This window comes from Crinia signifera, chromosome 8 (assembly GCF_055691185.1).
Source record: "Crinia signifera chromosome 8, ASM5569118v1, whole genome shotgun sequence".
In the NCBI taxonomy this organism is placed as follows: Eukaryota; Metazoa; Chordata; class Amphibia; order Anura; family Myobatrachidae; genus Crinia; species Crinia signifera.
In genome coordinates, this window is record NC_139224.1 from 73586468 (window position 1) to 73602140 (window position 15673).

Genomic DNA, 15673 nt, shown 5'->3' on the forward strand with positions numbered 1-15673 from the left:
ATTGGAAACTTTGTCTTTTTATTGCCAATACAGACATTTGGGAGAGGTCAAACAGACACAATAGCCATCACCTAAAGACTTACCACACTGTTTAGGCCCAATTCCAACTGCTTTTGGCAGCTAAACAGTGTTGAGCCTCTTTAGTAGTTTAATTTGAGACCACCTGCTAATATTATGTCCTGTAGGTCTTTTTACATTACCAACACATTTTTTTTCAGTAAGCCAAAAAAGTTAGGAAACTTTTTTATTACCTTACCTGGTTATAGAAGTAGAAGAGGGCAAAAAAGTGCCTGTGTCTCACTTACAGCCATACCACATTGGATACGCCCAATCTCGTCTGATCTTGGAAGCCAAGCAGTGATGGGCCTGGTTAGTACTTGGGTGGGAGACCACATGGGAACACCAGGTGCTGTATGAATTTTTCTCATTACTGGCAAATTGTTTTTATTCTCTAGCTATTTAAATTGGAAACTTTTTCTTTTTATTGCCAATACAGACATTTGGGAGAGGTCAAACAGACACAATAGCCATCACCTAAAAACTTACCACACTGTTTCGGCCCAATTCCAAATGCTTTTGTCAGCTAAACAGTGTTGAGCCTCTTTAGTAGTTTAATTTGAGACCACCTGCTAATATTATGTCCTGTAGGTCTTTTTACATTACCAACACATGATTTTTTTCATTAAGCCAATATAGTTAGGAACCTTTTTTATTAGCTTACCTGGTTATAGAAGTAGAAGAGGGCAAAAAAGTGCCTGTATCTTACCTACAGCCATACCACATTGGATACGCCCAATCTCGTCTGATCCTGGAAGCTAAGCAGTGTTGGGCCTGGTTAGTACTTGGGTGGGAGACCACATGGGAACACCAGGTGCTGTAGGTTTTTTCCCATTACTGGCAAATTGTTTTTATTCTCTAGCTATTTAAATTGGAAACTTTTTATTTTTATTGCCAATACAGACATCTGGGAGAGGTCAAACAGACACAATAGCCATCAACTAAAAACTTACCACACTGTTTAGGCCCAATTCCAACTGCTTTTGGTAGCTAAACATTGTTGAGCCTCTTTAGTAGTTTAATTTGAGACCATATGCTTATATCATGTCCTGTAGGTCTTTTTACATTACCAACACATGATTTTTTTTCAGTAAGCCAAAACAGTTAGGAAATTTTTTAATTAGCTTACCTGGTTATAGAAGTAGAAGAGGGCAAAAAAGTGCCTGTATCTCACCTACAGCCATACCACATTGGATACGCCCAATCTCGTCCAATCTTGGAAGCTAAGCAGTGTTGGGCCTGGTTAATACTTGGGTGGGAGACCACATGGGAACACCAGGTGCTGTAGGTTTTTTCCCATTACTGGCAAATTGTTTTTATTCTCTAGCTATTTAAATTGGAAACTTTTTCTTTTTATTGCCAATACAGACATTTGGGAGAAGTCAAACAGACACAATAGCCATCACCTAAAGACTTACCACAAGGTTTCGGCCCAATTCCAACTGCTTTTGGCAGCTAAACAGTGTTGAGCCTCTTTAGTAGTTTAATTTGAGACTACCTGCTAATATTATGTCCTGTAGGTCTTTTTACATTACCAACACATGATTTTTTTCAGTAAGCCAATATAGTTAGGAACCTTTTTTATTAGCTTACCTGGTTATAGAAGTAGAAGAGGGCAAAAAAGTGGCTGTATCTCACATGCAGCCATACCACATTGGATACGCCCAATCTCGTCTGATCTTGGAAGCTAAGCAGTGATGGGCCTGGTTAGTACTTGGGTGGGAGACCACATGGGAACACCAGGTGCTGTATGTTTTTTCCCATTACTAGCAAATTGTTTTTATTCTCTAGCTATTTAAATTGGAAACTTTTTTTTTATTGCCAGTACAGACATTTGGGAGAGGTCAAACAGACACAATAGCCATCAACTAAAAACTTACCACACTGTTTCGGCCAAATTCCAACTGCTTTTGGCAGCTAAACAGTGTTCAGCCTCTTTAGTAGTTTAATTTGAGACCACCTGCTAATATTATGTCCTGTAGATCATTTTACATTACCAACACATGATTTTTTTCAGTAAGCCAATATAGTTAGGAACCTTTTTTATTAGCTTACCTAGTTATAGAAGTAGAAGAGGGCAAAAAAGTGCCTGTATCTCACCTAAAACCGTACCACATTGGATACGCACAATCTCGTCTGATTTTGGAAGCTAAGCAGTGTTGGGCCTGGTTAGTACTTGGGTGGGAGACCACATGGGAACACCAGGTGCTGTAGGTTTTTTCCCATTACTGGCAAATTGTTTTTATTCTCTATCTATTTAAATTGGAAACTTTTTTTTTATTGCCAATACAGACATTTGGGAGAGGTCAAACAGACACAATAGCCATCACCTAAAAACTTACCACACTGTTTAGGCCCAATTCCAACTGCTTTTGGCAGCTAAACATTGTTGAGCCTCTTTAGTAGTTTAATTTGAGACCATATGCTTATATCATGTCCTGTAGGTCTTTTTACATTACCAACACATGATTTTTTTTCAGTAAGCCAAAACAGTTAGGAAACTTTTTTTATTAGCTTACCTGGTTATAGAAGTAGAAGAGGGCAAAAAAGTGCCTGTATCTCACCTACAGCCATACCACATTGGATACACCCAATCTTGGAAGCTAAGCAGTGTTGGGCCCGTTTAGTACTTGGGTGGGAGACCACATGGGAACACCAGGTGCTGTAGGTTTTTTCCCATTACTGGCAAATTGTTTTTATTCTCTAGCTATTTAAATTGGAAACTTTTTATTTTTATTGCCAATACAGACATTTGGGAGAGGTCAAACAGACACAATAACCATCACCTAAAGACTTACCACACTGTTTCGGCCCAATTCCAACTGCTTTTGGCAGCTAAACAGTGTTGAGCCTCTTTAGTAGTTTAATTTGAGACCACCTGGTAATATTATGTCCTGTAGGTCTTTTTACATTACCAACACATTTCTTTTCAGTAAGCCAAAACAGTTAGGAAACTTTTTTATTAGCTTACCTGGTTTTAGAAGTAGAAGAGGGCAAAAAAGTGCCTGTATCCCACCTACAGCCATACCACATTGGATACGCCCAATCTCGCCCAATCTCGTCCGATCTTGGAAGCTAAGCAGTGTTGGGCCTGGTTAGTACTTTGGTGGGAGACCACATGGGAACACCAGGTGCTGTAGGTTTTTTCCCATTACTGGCAAATTGTTTTTATTCTCTAGCTATTTAAATTGGAAACTTTTTCTTTTTATTACCAATACAGACATTTGGGAGAGGTCAAACAGACACAATAACCATCACCTAAAAACTTACCACACTGTTTAGGCCCAATTCCAACTGCTTTTGGCAGATAAACATTGTTGAGCCTCTTTAGTAGTTTAATTTGAGACCACCTGCTTATATCATGTCCTGTAGGTCTTTTTACATTACCAACACATGATTTTTTTCAGTAAGCCAAAACAGTTAGGAAACTTTTTTATTAGCTTACCTGGTTATAGAAGTAGAAGAGGGCAAAAAAGTGCCTGTATCTTGCATACAGCCATACCACATTGGATACGCCCGATCTTGGAAGCTAAGCAGTGTTGGGCCTTGTTAGTACTTGGGTGGGAGACCACATGGGATCACCAGGTGCTGTAGGTTTTTTCCCATTACTTGCAAATTGTTTTTATTCTCTAGCTATTTAAATTGGAAACTTTTTCTTTTTATTGCCAATACAGACATTTGGGAGAGGTCAAACAGACACAATAGCCATCACCTAAAGACTTACCACACTGTTTAGGCCCAATTCCAACTGCTTTTGGCAGCTAAACAGTGTTGAGCCTCTTTAGTAGTTTAATTTGAGACCACCTGCTAATATTATGTCCAGTAGGTCTTTTTACATTACCAACACATGATTTTTTTCAGTAAGCCAATATAGTTAGGAACCTTTTTTATTAGCTTACCTGGTTATAGAAGTAGAAGAGGGCAAAAAAGTGCCTGTATCTCGCATACAGCCATACCACATTGGATACGCCCAATCTCGTCTGATCTTGGAAGCTAAGCAGTGTTGGGCCCGGTTAGTACTTGGGTGGGAGACCACATGGGATCACCAGGTGCTGTAGGTTTTTTCCCATTACTGGCAAATTGGTTTTATTCTCTAGCTATTTTAATCGGAAACTTTTTCTTTTTATTGCCAATACAGACATTTGGGAGAGGTCAAACAGACACAATAGCCATCACCTAAAGACTTACCACACTGTTTCGGCCCAATTCCAACTGCTTTTGGCATCTAAACAGTGTTGAGCCTCTTTAGTAGTTTAATTTGAGACCACCTGCTAATATTATGTCCTGTAGGTCTTTTTACATTACCAACACATGATTTTTTTCAGTAAGCCAATATAGTTAGGAACCTTTTTTATTAGCTTACCTGGTTATAGAAGTAGAAGAGGGCAAAAAAGTGCCTGTATCTCACATACAGCCATACCACATTGGATACGCCCAATCTCGTCTGATCTTGGAAACTAAGCAGTGTTGGGCCCGGTTAGTACTTGGGTGGGAGACCAAATGGGAACACCAGGTGCTGTAGGTTTTTTCCCATTACTGGCAAATTGTTTTTATTCTCTAGCTATTTAAATTGGAAACTTTTTCTTTTTATTGCCAATACAGACATTTGGGAGTCGTCAAACAGACACAATAACCATCACCTAAAGACTTACCACACTGTTTCGGCCCAATTCCAACTGCTTTTGGCAGCTAAACAGTGTTGAGCCTCTTTAGTAGTTTAATTTGAGACCACCTGCTAATATTATGTCCTGTAGGTCTTTTTACATTACCAACACATGATTTTTTTCAGTAAGCCAATATAGTTAGGAACCTTTTTTATTAGCTTACCTGGTTATAGAAGTAGAAGAGGGCAAAAAAGTGCCTGTATCTCACCTACAGCTATACCACATTGGATACGCCCAATCTCGACCGATCTTGGAAGCTAAGCAGTGTTGGGCCTGGTTAGTACTTGGGTGGGAGACCACATGGGAACACCAGGTGCTGTAGGTTTTTTCCCATTACTGGCAAATTGTTTTTATTCTCTAGCTATTTAAATTGGAAATTTTTCTTTTTATTACCAATACAGACATTTGGGAGAGGTCAAACAGACACAATAGCCATCACCTAAAGACTTACCACACTGTTTCGGCCCAATTCCAACTGCTTTTGGCAGCTAAACAGTGTTGAGCCTCTTTAGTAGTTTAATTTGAGACCACCTGCTAATATTATGTCCTGTTGGTCTTTTTACATTACCAACACTTGATTTTTTTCAGTAAGCCAATATAGTTAGGAACCTTTTTTATTAGCTTACCTGGTTATAGAAGTAGAAGAGGGCAAAAAAGTGCCTGTATCTCACCTACAGCCATACCACATTGGATAAGCCCAATCTCGTCCGATCTTGGAAGCTAAGCATTGTTGGGCCTGGTTAGTACTTGGGTGGGAGACCACATGGGAACACCAGGTGCTGTAGGTTTTTTCCCATTACTGGCAAATTGTTTTTATTCTCTAGCTATTTAAATTGGAAACTTTTTATTTTGATTGCCAATACAGACATTTGGGAGAGTTCAAACAGACACAATAGCCATCACCTAAAATCTTACCACACTGTTTAGGCCCAATTCCAACTGCTTTTGGCAGCTAAACATTGTTGAGCCTCTTTAGTAGTTTAATTTGAGACCATATGCTTATATCATGTCCTGTAGGTCTTTTTACATTACCAACACATGATTTTTTTTCAGTAAGCCAAAACAGTTAGGAAACTTTTTTATTAGCTTACCTGGTTATAGAAGTAGAAGAGGGCAAAAAAGTGTTTGTATCTTACCTACAGCCATACAACATTGGATACGCCCAATCTCGTCTGATCTTGGAAGCTAAGCGGTGTTGGGCCTGGTTAGTACTTGGTTGGGAGACCACATGGGAACACCAGGTGCTGTAGGTTTTTTCCCATTACTGGCAAATTGTTTTTATTCTCTAGCTATTTAAATTGGAAACTTTTTCTTTTTATTGCCAATACAGACATTTGGGAGAGGTCAAACAGACACAATAGCCATCACCTAAAGACTTACCACACTGTTTCGGCCCAATTCCAACTGCTTTTGGCAGCTAAACAGTGTTGAGCCTCTTTAGTAGTTTAATTTGAGACCACCTGCTAATATTATGTCCTGTAGGTCTTTTTACATTACCAACATATGATTTTTTTCATTAAGCCAATATAGTTAGGAACCTTTTTTATTAGCTTACCTGGTTATAGAAGTAGAAGAGGGCAAAAAAGTGCCTGTATCTCACCTACAGCCATACCACATTGGATATGCCCAATCTCGTCTGATCTTGGAAGCTAAGCAGTGTTGTGCCTGGTTAGTACTTGGGTGGGAGACCACATGGGAACACCAGGTGCTGTAGGTTTTTTCCCATTACTGGCAAATTGTTTTTATTCTCTAGCTATTTAAATTGGAAACTTTTTCTTTTTATTACCAATACAGACATTTGGGAGAGGTCAAACAGACACAATAGCCATCACCTAAAGACTTACCACACTGTTTCGGCCCAATTCCAACTGCTTTTGGCAGCTAAACAGTGTTGAGCCTCTTTAGTAGTTTAATTTGAGACCACCTGCTAATATTATGTCCTGTAGGTCTTTTTACATTACCAACATATGATTTTTTTCAGTAAGCCAATATGGTTAGGAACCATTTTTATTTAGCTTACCTGATTATTGAAGTGGAAGAGGGCAAAAAAGTGCCTGTTTCTCACCTACAGCCATACCAAATTGGATAAGCCCAATCTCGTCCGATCTTGGAAGCTAAGCAGTGTTGGGCCTGTTTAGTACTTGGGTGGGAGACCACATGGGAACACCAGGTGCTGTAGGTTTTTTCCCATTACTGGCAAATTGTTTTTATTCTCTAGCTATTTAAATTGGAAACTTTTTATTTTTATTGCCAATACAAACATTTGGGAGAGGTCAAACAGACACAATAGCCATCACCTAAAAACTTACCACACTGTTTAGGCCCAATTCCAACTGCTTTTGGCAGCTAAACATTGTTGAGCCTCTTTAGTAGTTTAATTTGAGACCATATGCTTATATTATGTCCTGTAGGTCTTTTTACATTACCAACACATGATTTTTTTTTCAGTAAGCCAAAACAGTTAGGAAACTTTTTTATTAGCTTACCTGGTTATAGAAGTAGAAGAGGGCAAAAAAGTGCCTGTATCTCACCTACAGCCATACTACATTGGATACGTCCAATCTCGTCCGATCTTGGAAGCTAAGCAGTGTTGGGCCTGGTTAGTACTGGGTTGGGAGACCACATGGGAACACCAGGTGCTGTAGGTTTTTTCCCATTACTGGCAAATTGTTTTTATTCTCTAGCTATTTAAATTGGAAACTTTTTCTTTTTATTGCCAATACAGACATTTGGGAGAGGTCAAACAGACACAATAGCCATCACCTAAAGACTTACCACACTGTTTCGGCCCAATTCCAAATGCTTTTGGCAGCTAAACAGTGTTGAGCCTCTTTAGTAGTTTAATTTGAGACCACCTGCTAATATTATGTCCTGTAGGTCTTTTTACATTACCAACACATGATTTTTTCAGTAAGCCAAAACAGTTAGGAAACTTTTTTATTACCTTACCTGGTTATAGAAGTAGAAGAGGGCAAAAAAGTGCCAGTGTCTCACTTACAGCCATACCACATTGGATATGCCCAATCTCGTCTGATCTTGGTAGCTAAGCAGTGATGGGCCTGGTTAGTACTTAGGTGGGAGACCACATGGGAACACCAGGAGCTGTAGGTTTTTTCCCATTACTGGCAAATTGTTTTTTATTGTTTTTTATTCTCTAGCTATTTAAATTGGAAACTTTATCTTTTTATTGCCAAAACAGACATTTGGGAGAGGTCCAAAATACACAATAGCCATCACATAAAGACTTACCACACTGTTTCGGCCCAATTCCAACTGCTTTTGGCAGCTAAACAGTGTTGAGCCTCTTTAGTAGTTTAATTTGAGACCATATGCTTATATCATGTCCTGTAGGTCTTTTTACATTACCAACACATGATTTTTATTCAGTAAGCCAAAACAGTTAGGAAACTTTTTTATTAGCTTACCTGGTTATAGAAGTAGAAGAGGGCAAAAAAGTGCCTGTATCTCACCTACAGCCATACCACATTGGATACGCCCAATCTCGTCTGATCTTGGAAGCTAAGCAGTGTTGGGCCTGGTTAGTACTTGGGTGGGAGACCACATGGGAACACCAGGTGCTGTAGGTTTTTTCCCATTACTGGCTAATTGTTTTTATTCTCTAGCGCAGTGGTGGCCAACCTGTGGCTCTTGAGCCTCATGCGGCTCTCCCCCTTGTAAAGTGTGGCTCCTGCTCCCACTGCTGCCCGCCGCCCACCATCCGTCCCAGTCCCCCCTGCTGCCGGTTCCCTGAATCCCTTCTCCTTCTGAGGGGAGGAGGGTGCACATCGCGCATCTCTCCTACCCCTTACTGTGCAATCTTGTGACTGGGACGTCCGCCAATTAGAGCTCGCAGGCCAGCAGCCAATCAGGAGCCGGCCAGCGAGCTTTGATTGGTGGACAAGCCAATCACAGGGAAGTGAGGGGGAAGGAGACATGCGGTGTGCTGTGCTCTCCTCCCATCGGTGACATGACAGGGAGACTGCAGGGGGACACCAGACTTGCTGCTGCCCGGCAGCAGCAGCAACAACGGTGAGTGCTGCTGCTGGAAAATTTGCACTGTGGGGGCATAGCAGTTTGTGTGACTGTGGGGGCATACCAGCTTTTTGGCACTGTGGGGGCATACCAGCTTTCTGGCACCGTAGGGGCATACCCGGCACCGTGTGGTGCATACCTGGCACCGTGGGGGGCATATGTGTATCTGCCACTATTGGGGGCATATGTATATATGGCACTGCACTATTGGAGGCATATCACACCCACCCAAGGGGTCAAAATAGACTACGCCCCTTTTTTTCCGCATGCGCCTTCAGCGCGCGCATGATGTCGGCTCTTTAGCTTGACTACCGATATTTTTCGGCTCTTTACATCTGACCGGTTGGCCACCCCTGCTCTAGCTATTTAAATTGGAAACTTTTTCTTTTTATTGCCAATACAGACATTTGGGAGAGGTCAAACAGACACAATAGCCATCACCTAAAGACTTACCACACTGTTTCGGCCCAATTCCAAATGCTTTTGGCAGCTAAACAGTGTTGAGCCTCTTTAGTAGTTTAATTTGAGACCACCTGCTTATATCATGTCCTGAAGGTCTTTTTACATTACCAACACATGATTTTTTTCAGTAAGCCAAAACAGTTAGGAAACTTTTTTATTAGCTTACCTGGTTATAGAAGTAGAAGAGGGCAAAAAAGTGCCTGTATCTCACCTACAGCCATACCACATTGGATACGCCCAATCTCGTCCGATCTTGGAAGCTAAGCAGTGTTGGGCCTTGTTAGTACTTGGGTGGGAGACCACATGGGATCACCAGGTGCTGTAGGTTTTTTCCCATTACTTGCAAATTGTTTTTATTCTTTAGCTATTTAAATTGGAAACTTTTTCGTTTTATTGCCAATACAGACATTTGGGAGAGGTCAAACAGACACAATAGCCATCACCTAAAGACTTACCACACTGTTTAGGCCCAATTCCAACTGCTTTTGGCAGCTAAACAGTGTTGAGCCTCTTTAGTAGTTTAATTTGAGACCACCTGCTAATATTATGTCCTGTAGGTCTTTTTACATTACCAACACATGATTTTTTTCAGTAAGCCAATATAGTTAGGAACCTTTTTTATTAGCTTACCTGGTTATAGAAGAAGAAGAGGGCAAAAAAGTGCCTGTATCTCGCATACAGCCATACCACATTGGATACGCCCAATCTCGTCTGATCTTGGAAGCTAAGCAGTGTTGGGCCCGGTTAGTACTTGGGTGGGAGACCACATGGGATCACCAGGTGCTGTAGGTTTTTTCCCATTACTGGCAAATTGTTTTTATTCTCTAGCTATTTAAATTGGAAACTTTTTCATTTTATTACCAATACAGACATTTGGGAGAGGTCAAACAGACACAATAACCATATCCTAAAAACTTACCACACTGTTTAGGCCCAATTCCAACTGCTTTTGGCAGATAAACATTGTTAAGTCTCTTTTGTAGTTTAATTTGAGACCACCTGCTTATATCATGTCCTGTAGGTCTTTTTACATTACCAACACATGATTTTTTTCAGTAAGCCAAAACAGTTAGGAAACTTTTTTATTAGCTTACCTGGTTATAGAAGTAGAAGAGGGCAAAAAAGTGCCTGTATCTTGCATACAGCCATACCACATTGGATACGCCCAATCTCGTCCGATCTTGGAAGCTAAGCAGTGTTGGGCCTTGTTAGTACTTGGGTGGGAGACCACATGGGATCACCAGGTGCTGTAGGTTTTTTCCCATTACTGGCAAATTGTTTTTATTCTCTAGCTATTTTAATTGGAAACTTTTTCTTTTTATTGCCAATACAGACATTTGGGAGAGGTCAAACAGACACAATAGCCATCACCTAAAGACTTACCACACTGTTTAGGCCCAATTCCAACTGCTTTTGGCAGCTAAACAGTGTTGAGCCTCTTTAGTAGTTTAATTTGAGACCACCTGCTAATATTATGTCCTGTAGGTCTTTTTACATTACCAACACATGATTTTTTTCAGTAAGCCAATATAGTTAGAAAACCTTTTTTATTAGCTTACCTGGTTATAGAAGTAGAAGAGGGCAAAAAAGTGCCTGTATCTCACATACAGCCATACCACATTGGATACGCCCAATCTCGTCTGATCTTGGAAACTAAGCAGTGTTGGGCCCGGTTAGTACTTGGGTGGGAGACCAAATGGGAACACCAGGTGCTGTAGGTTTTTTCCCATTACTGGCAAATTGTTTTTATTCTCTAGCTATTTAAATTGGAAACTTTTTCTTTTTATTGCCAATACAGACATTTGGGAGAGGTCAAACAGACACAATAACCATTACCTAAAGACTTACCACACTGTTTCGGCCCAATTCCAACTGCTTTTGGCAGCTAAACAGTGTTGAGCCTATTTAGTAGTTTAATTTGAGACCACCTGCTAATATTATGTCCTGTAGGTCTTTTTACATTACCAACACATGATTTTTTTCAGTAAGCCAATATAGTTAGGAACCTTTTTTATTAGCTTACCTGGTTATAGAAGTAGAAGAGGGCAAAAAAGTGCCTGTATCTCACCTACAGCTATACCACATTGGATACGCCCAATCTTGACCGATCTTGGAAGCTAAGCAGTGTTGGGCCTGGTTAGTACTTGGGTGGGAGACCACATGGGAACACCAGGTGCTGTAGGTTTTATCCCATTACTGGCAAATTGTTTTTATTCTCTAGCTATTTAAATTGGAATTTTTTCTTTTTATTACCAATACAGACATTTGGGAGAGGTCAAACAGACACAATTGCCATCACCTAAAGACTTACCACACTGTTTCGGCCCTATTCCAACTGCTTTTGGCAGCTAAACAGTGTTGAGCCTCTTTAGTAGTTTAATTTGAGACCACCTGCTAATATTATGTCCTGTTGGTCTTTTTACATTACCAACACTTGATTTTTTTCAGTAAGCCAATATAGTTAGGAACCTTTTTTATTAGCTTACCTGGTTATAGAAGTAGAAGAGGGCAAAAAAGTGCCTGTATCTCACCTACAGCCATACCACATTGGATAAGCCCAATCTCGTCCGATCTTGGAAGCTAAGCATTGTTGGGCCTGGTTAGTACTTGGTTGGGAGACCACATGGGAACACCAGGTGCTGTAGGTTTTTTCCCATTACTGGCAAATTGTTTTTATTCTCTAGCTATTTAAATTGGAAACTTTTTATTTTGATTGCCAATACAGACATTTGGGAGAGTTCAAACAGACACAATAGCCATCACCTAAAATCTTACCACACTGTTTAGGCCCAATTCCAACTGCTTTTGGCAGCTGAACATTGTTGAGCCTCTTTAGTAGTTTAATTTGAGACCACCTGCTAATATTATGTCCTGTAGGTCTTTTTACATTACCAACATATGATTTTTTTCATTAAGCCAATATAGTTAGGAACCTTTTTTATTAGCTTACCTGGTTATAGAAGTAGAAGAGGGCAAAAAAGTGCCTGTATCTCACCTACAGCCATACCACATTGGATATGCCCAATCTCGTCTGATCTTGGAAGCTAAGCAGTGTTGTGCCTGGTTAGTACTTGGGTGGGAGACCACATGGGAACACCAGGTGCTGTAGGTTTTTTCCCATTACTGGCAAATTGTTTTTATTCTCTAGCTATTTAAATTGGAAACTTTTTCTTTTTATTACCAATACAGACATTTGGGAGAGGTCAAACAGACACAATAGCCATCACCTAAAGACTTACCACATTGTTTCGTCCCAATTCCAACTGCTTTTGGCAGCTAAACAGTGTTGAGCCTCTTTAGTAGTTTAATTTGAGACCACCTGCTAATATTATGTCCTGTAGGTCTTTTTACATTACCAACATATGATTTTTTTCAGTAAGCCAATATGGTTAGGAACCTTTTTTATTTAGCTTACCTGATTATTGAAGTGGAAGAGGGCAAAAAAGTGCCTGTTTCTCACCTACAGCCATACCACATTGGATAAGCCCAATCTCGTCCGATCTTGGAAGCTAAGCAGTGTTGGGCCTGTTTAGTACTTGGGTGGGAGACCACATGGGAACACCAGGTGCTGTAGGTTTTTTCCCATTACTGGCAAATTGTTTTTATTCTCTAGCTATTTAAATTGGAAACTTTTTCTTTTTATTGCCAATACAGACATTTGGGAGAGGTCAAACAGACACAATAGCCATCACCTAAAGACTTACCACACTGTTTAGGCCCAATTCCAACTGCTTTTGGCAGCTAAACAGTGTTGAGCCTCTTTAGTAGTTTAATTTGAGACCACCTGCTAATATTATGTCCTGTAGGTCTTTTTACATTACCAACACATGATTTTTTTCAGTAAGCCAATATAGTTAGGAACCTTTTTTATTAGCTTACCTGGTTATAGAAGAAGAAGAGGGCAAAAAAGTGCCTGTATCTCGCATACAGCCATACCACATTGGATGCGCCCAATCTCGTCTGATCTTGGAAGCTAAGCAGTGTTGGGCCCGGTTAGTACTTGGGTGGGAGACCACATGGGATCACCAGGTGCTGTAGGTTTTTTCCCATTACTGGCAAATTGTTTTTATTCTCTAGCTATTTAAATTGGAAACTTTTTCATTTTATTACCAATACAGACATTTGGGAGAGGTCAAACAGACACAATAACCATCACCTAAAAACTTACCACACTGTTTAGGCCCAATTCCAACTGCTTTTGGCAGATAAACATTGTTAAGCCTCTTTTGTAGTTTAATTTGAGACCACCTGCTTATATCATGTCCTGTAGGTCTTTTTACATTACCAACACATGATTTTTTTCAGTAAGCCAAAACAGTTAGGAAACTTTTTTATTAGCTTACCTGGTTATAGAAGTAGAAGAGGGCAAAAAAGTGCCTGTATCTTGCATACAGCCATACCACATTGGATACGCCCAATCTCGTCCGATCTTGGAAGCTAAGCAGTGTTGGGCCTTGTTAGTACTTGGGTGGGAGACCACATGGGATCAGCAGGTGCTGTAGGTTTTTTCCCATTACTTGCAAATTGTTTTTATTCTCTAGCTATTTAAATTGGAAACTTTTTCTTTTAATTGCCAATACAGACATTTGGGAGAGGTCGAACAGACACAATAACCATCACCTAAAGACTTACCACACTGTTTAGGCCCAATTCCAACTGCTTTTGGCAGCTAAACAGTGTTCAGCCTCTTTAGTAGTTTAATTTGAGACCACCTGCTAATATTATGTCCAGTAGGTCTTTTTACATTACCAACACATGATTTTTTTCAGTAAGCCAATATAGTTAGGAACCATTTTTAATTAGCTTACATAATTATAGAAGTAGAAGAGGGCAAAAAAGTGCCTGTATCTCGCATACAGCCATACCACATTGGATACGCCCAATCTCGTCTGAACTTGGAAGCTAAGCAGTGTTGGGCACGGTTAGTACTTGGGTGGGAGACCACATGGGATCACCAGGTGCTGTAGGTTTTTTCCCATTACTGGCAAATTGTTTTTATTCTCTAGCTATTTTAATTGGAAACTTTTTCTTTTTATTGCCAATACAGACATTTGGGAGAGGTCAAACAGACACAATAGCCATCACCTAAAGACTTATCACACTGTTTAGGCCCAATTCCAACTGCTTTTGGCAGCTAAACAGTGTTGAGCCTCTTTAGTAGTTTAATTTGAGACCACCTGCTAATATTATGTCCTGTAGGTCTTTTTACATTACCAACACATGATTTTTTTCAGTAAGCCAATATAGTTAGAAAACCTTTTTTATTAGCTTACCTGGTTATAGAAGTAGAAGAGGGCAAAAAAGTGCCTGTATCTCACATACAGCCATACCACATTGGATACGCCCAATCTCGTCTGATCTTGGAAACTAAGCAGTGTTGGGCCCGGTTAGTACTTGGGTGGGAGACCAAATGGGAACACCAGGTGCTGTAGGTTTTTTCCCATTACTGGCAAATTGTTTTTATTCTCTAGCTATTTTAATTGGAAACTTTTTCTTTTTATTGCCAATACAGACATTTGGGAGTCGTCAAACAGACACAATAACCATCACCTAAAGACTTACCACACTGTTTCGGCCCAATTCCAACTGCTTTTGGCAGCTAAACAGTGTTGAGCCTCTTTAGTAGTTTAATTTGAGACCACCTGCTAATATTATGTCCTGTAGGTCTTTTTACATTACCAACACATGATTTTTTTCAGTAAGCCAATATAGTTAGGAACCTTTTTTATTAGCTTACCTGGTTATAGAAGTAGAAGAGGGCAAAAAAGTGCCTGTATCTCACCTACAGCTATACCACATTGGATACGCCCAATCTCGACCGATCTTGGAAGCTAAGCAGTGTTGGGCCTGGTTAGTACTTGGGTGGGAGACCACATGGGAACACCAGGTGCTGTAGGTTTTATCCCATTACTGGCAAATTGTTTTTATTCTCTAGCTATTTAAATTGGAATTTTTTCTTTTTATTACCAATACAGACATTTGGGAGAGGTCAAACAGACACAATTGCCATCACCTAAAGACTTACCACACTGTTTCGGCCCAATTCCAACTGCTTTTGGCAGCTAAACAGTGTTGAGCCTCTTTAGTAGTTTAATTTGAGACCACCTGCTAATATTATGTCCTGTTGGTCTTTTTACATTACCAACACTTGATTTTTTTCAGTAAGCCAATATAGTTAGGAACCTTTTTTATTAGCTTACCTGGTTATAGAAGTAGAAGAGAGCAAAAAAGTGCCTGTATCTCACCTACAGCCATACCACATTGGATAAGCCCAATCTCGTCCGATCTTGGAAGCTAAGCATTGTTGGGCCTGGTTAGTACTTGGTTGGGAGACCACATGGGAACACCAGGTGCTGTAGGTTTTTTCCCATTACTGGCAAATTGTTTTTATTCTCTAGCTATTTAAATTGGAAACTTTTTATTTTGATTGCCAATACAGACATTTGGGAGAGTTCAAA

General features: G+C 40.1%; 25 non-coding genes and 7 pseudogenes across 25 annotated transcripts; all 32 read left to right on the plus strand.

Moving 5' to 3' along the window:
* Nucleotides 1-299: 299 nt before the first annotated feature.
* On the plus strand, nucleotides 300-418 carry LOC146034705 (5S ribosomal RNA). Its single transcript, XR_014460109.1, has one exon. It is a non-coding gene; the product is annotated as a 5S ribosomal RNA (ribosomal RNA).
* A 346-nt stretch (nucleotides 419-764) lies between these two features.
* Nucleotides 765-883, plus strand: LOC146032399 (5S ribosomal RNA). Its single transcript, XR_014457836.1, has one exon. It is a non-coding gene; the product is annotated as a 5S ribosomal RNA (ribosomal RNA).
* A 346-nt stretch (nucleotides 884-1229) lies between these two features.
* LOC146033915 (5S ribosomal RNA) lies at nucleotides 1230-1348 on the plus strand. Its single transcript, XR_014459323.1, has one exon. It is a non-coding gene; the product is annotated as a 5S ribosomal RNA (ribosomal RNA).
* A 345-nt stretch (nucleotides 1349-1693) lies between these two features.
* LOC146031662 (5S ribosomal RNA) lies at nucleotides 1694-1812 on the plus strand. The gene has a single exon (XR_014457124.1). It is a non-coding gene; the product is annotated as a 5S ribosomal RNA (ribosomal RNA).
* Nucleotides 1813-2155: 343 nt separating this feature from the next.
* LOC146028832 (5S ribosomal RNA) lies at nucleotides 2156-2274 on the plus strand (annotated as a pseudogene).
* A 345-nt stretch (nucleotides 2275-2619) lies between these two features.
* LOC146028446 (5S ribosomal RNA) lies at nucleotides 2620-2728 on the plus strand (annotated as a pseudogene).
* A 343-nt stretch (nucleotides 2729-3071) lies between these two features.
* LOC146034506 (5S ribosomal RNA) lies at nucleotides 3072-3200 on the plus strand (annotated as a pseudogene).
* A 345-nt stretch (nucleotides 3201-3545) lies between these two features.
* On the plus strand, nucleotides 3546-3654 carry LOC146029734 (5S ribosomal RNA; annotated as a pseudogene).
* A 345-nt stretch (nucleotides 3655-3999) lies between these two features.
* LOC146034915 (5S ribosomal RNA) lies at nucleotides 4000-4118 on the plus strand. The gene has a single exon (XR_014460319.1). It is a non-coding gene; the product is annotated as a 5S ribosomal RNA (ribosomal RNA).
* Nucleotides 4119-4463: 345 nt separating this feature from the next.
* On the plus strand, nucleotides 4464-4582 carry LOC146034851 (5S ribosomal RNA). Its single transcript, XR_014460255.1, has one exon. It is a non-coding gene; the product is annotated as a 5S ribosomal RNA (ribosomal RNA).
* A 345-nt stretch (nucleotides 4583-4927) lies between these two features.
* On the plus strand, nucleotides 4928-5046 carry LOC146032197 (5S ribosomal RNA). The gene has a single exon (XR_014457641.1). It is a non-coding gene; the product is annotated as a 5S ribosomal RNA (ribosomal RNA).
* Nucleotides 5047-5390: 344 nt separating this feature from the next.
* LOC146032100 (5S ribosomal RNA) lies at nucleotides 5391-5509 on the plus strand. The gene has a single exon (XR_014457545.1). It is a non-coding gene; the product is annotated as a 5S ribosomal RNA (ribosomal RNA).
* Nucleotides 5510-5855: 346 nt separating this feature from the next.
* LOC146033744 (5S ribosomal RNA) lies at nucleotides 5856-5974 on the plus strand. Its single transcript, XR_014459153.1, has one exon. It is a non-coding gene; the product is annotated as a 5S ribosomal RNA (ribosomal RNA).
* A 345-nt stretch (nucleotides 5975-6319) lies between these two features.
* On the plus strand, nucleotides 6320-6438 carry LOC146033625 (5S ribosomal RNA). Its single transcript, XR_014459035.1, has one exon. It is a non-coding gene; the product is annotated as a 5S ribosomal RNA (ribosomal RNA).
* Nucleotides 6439-6784: 346 nt separating this feature from the next.
* Nucleotides 6785-6903, plus strand: LOC146034589 (5S ribosomal RNA). Its single transcript, XR_014459993.1, has one exon. It is a non-coding gene; the product is annotated as a 5S ribosomal RNA (ribosomal RNA).
* Nucleotides 6904-7250: 347 nt separating this feature from the next.
* LOC146032925 (5S ribosomal RNA) lies at nucleotides 7251-7369 on the plus strand. Its single transcript, XR_014458336.1, has one exon. It is a non-coding gene; the product is annotated as a 5S ribosomal RNA (ribosomal RNA).
* Nucleotides 7370-7713: 344 nt separating this feature from the next.
* On the plus strand, nucleotides 7714-7832 carry LOC146034999 (5S ribosomal RNA). The gene has a single exon (XR_014460402.1). It is a non-coding gene; the product is annotated as a 5S ribosomal RNA (ribosomal RNA).
* Nucleotides 7833-8189: 357 nt separating this feature from the next.
* Nucleotides 8190-8308, plus strand: LOC146030249 (5S ribosomal RNA). Its single transcript, XR_014455749.1, has one exon. It is a non-coding gene; the product is annotated as a 5S ribosomal RNA (ribosomal RNA).
* Nucleotides 8309-9424: 1116 nt separating this feature from the next.
* LOC146034609 (5S ribosomal RNA) lies at nucleotides 9425-9543 on the plus strand. Its single transcript, XR_014460014.1, has one exon. It is a non-coding gene; the product is annotated as a 5S ribosomal RNA (ribosomal RNA).
* A 345-nt stretch (nucleotides 9544-9888) lies between these two features.
* On the plus strand, nucleotides 9889-10007 carry LOC146034916 (5S ribosomal RNA). Its single transcript, XR_014460320.1, has one exon. It is a non-coding gene; the product is annotated as a 5S ribosomal RNA (ribosomal RNA).
* A 345-nt stretch (nucleotides 10008-10352) lies between these two features.
* On the plus strand, nucleotides 10353-10471 carry LOC146028083 (5S ribosomal RNA; annotated as a pseudogene).
* Nucleotides 10472-10817: 346 nt separating this feature from the next.
* LOC146034853 (5S ribosomal RNA) lies at nucleotides 10818-10936 on the plus strand. The gene has a single exon (XR_014460256.1). It is a non-coding gene; the product is annotated as a 5S ribosomal RNA (ribosomal RNA).
* A 345-nt stretch (nucleotides 10937-11281) lies between these two features.
* On the plus strand, nucleotides 11282-11400 carry LOC146034044 (5S ribosomal RNA). The gene has a single exon (XR_014459451.1). It is a non-coding gene; the product is annotated as a 5S ribosomal RNA (ribosomal RNA).
* Nucleotides 11401-11744: 344 nt separating this feature from the next.
* Nucleotides 11745-11863, plus strand: LOC146032660 (5S ribosomal RNA). Its single transcript, XR_014458085.1, has one exon. It is a non-coding gene; the product is annotated as a 5S ribosomal RNA (ribosomal RNA).
* Nucleotides 11864-12208: 345 nt separating this feature from the next.
* On the plus strand, nucleotides 12209-12327 carry LOC146033626 (5S ribosomal RNA). The gene has a single exon (XR_014459036.1). It is a non-coding gene; the product is annotated as a 5S ribosomal RNA (ribosomal RNA).
* A 346-nt stretch (nucleotides 12328-12673) lies between these two features.
* LOC146032944 (5S ribosomal RNA) lies at nucleotides 12674-12792 on the plus strand. The gene has a single exon (XR_014458354.1). It is a non-coding gene; the product is annotated as a 5S ribosomal RNA (ribosomal RNA).
* Nucleotides 12793-13137: 345 nt separating this feature from the next.
* On the plus strand, nucleotides 13138-13256 carry LOC146034673 (5S ribosomal RNA). Its single transcript, XR_014460078.1, has one exon. It is a non-coding gene; the product is annotated as a 5S ribosomal RNA (ribosomal RNA).
* Nucleotides 13257-13601: 345 nt separating this feature from the next.
* On the plus strand, nucleotides 13602-13720 carry LOC146028570 (5S ribosomal RNA; annotated as a pseudogene).
* A 346-nt stretch (nucleotides 13721-14066) lies between these two features.
* Nucleotides 14067-14185, plus strand: LOC146027930 (5S ribosomal RNA; annotated as a pseudogene).
* A 346-nt stretch (nucleotides 14186-14531) lies between these two features.
* On the plus strand, nucleotides 14532-14650 carry LOC146034854 (5S ribosomal RNA). The gene has a single exon (XR_014460257.1). It is a non-coding gene; the product is annotated as a 5S ribosomal RNA (ribosomal RNA).
* A 345-nt stretch (nucleotides 14651-14995) lies between these two features.
* LOC146032198 (5S ribosomal RNA) lies at nucleotides 14996-15114 on the plus strand. The gene has a single exon (XR_014457642.1). It is a non-coding gene; the product is annotated as a 5S ribosomal RNA (ribosomal RNA).
* A 344-nt stretch (nucleotides 15115-15458) lies between these two features.
* Nucleotides 15459-15577, plus strand: LOC146032661 (5S ribosomal RNA). The gene has a single exon (XR_014458086.1). It is a non-coding gene; the product is annotated as a 5S ribosomal RNA (ribosomal RNA).
* Nucleotides 15578-15673: the final 96 nt, after the last annotated feature.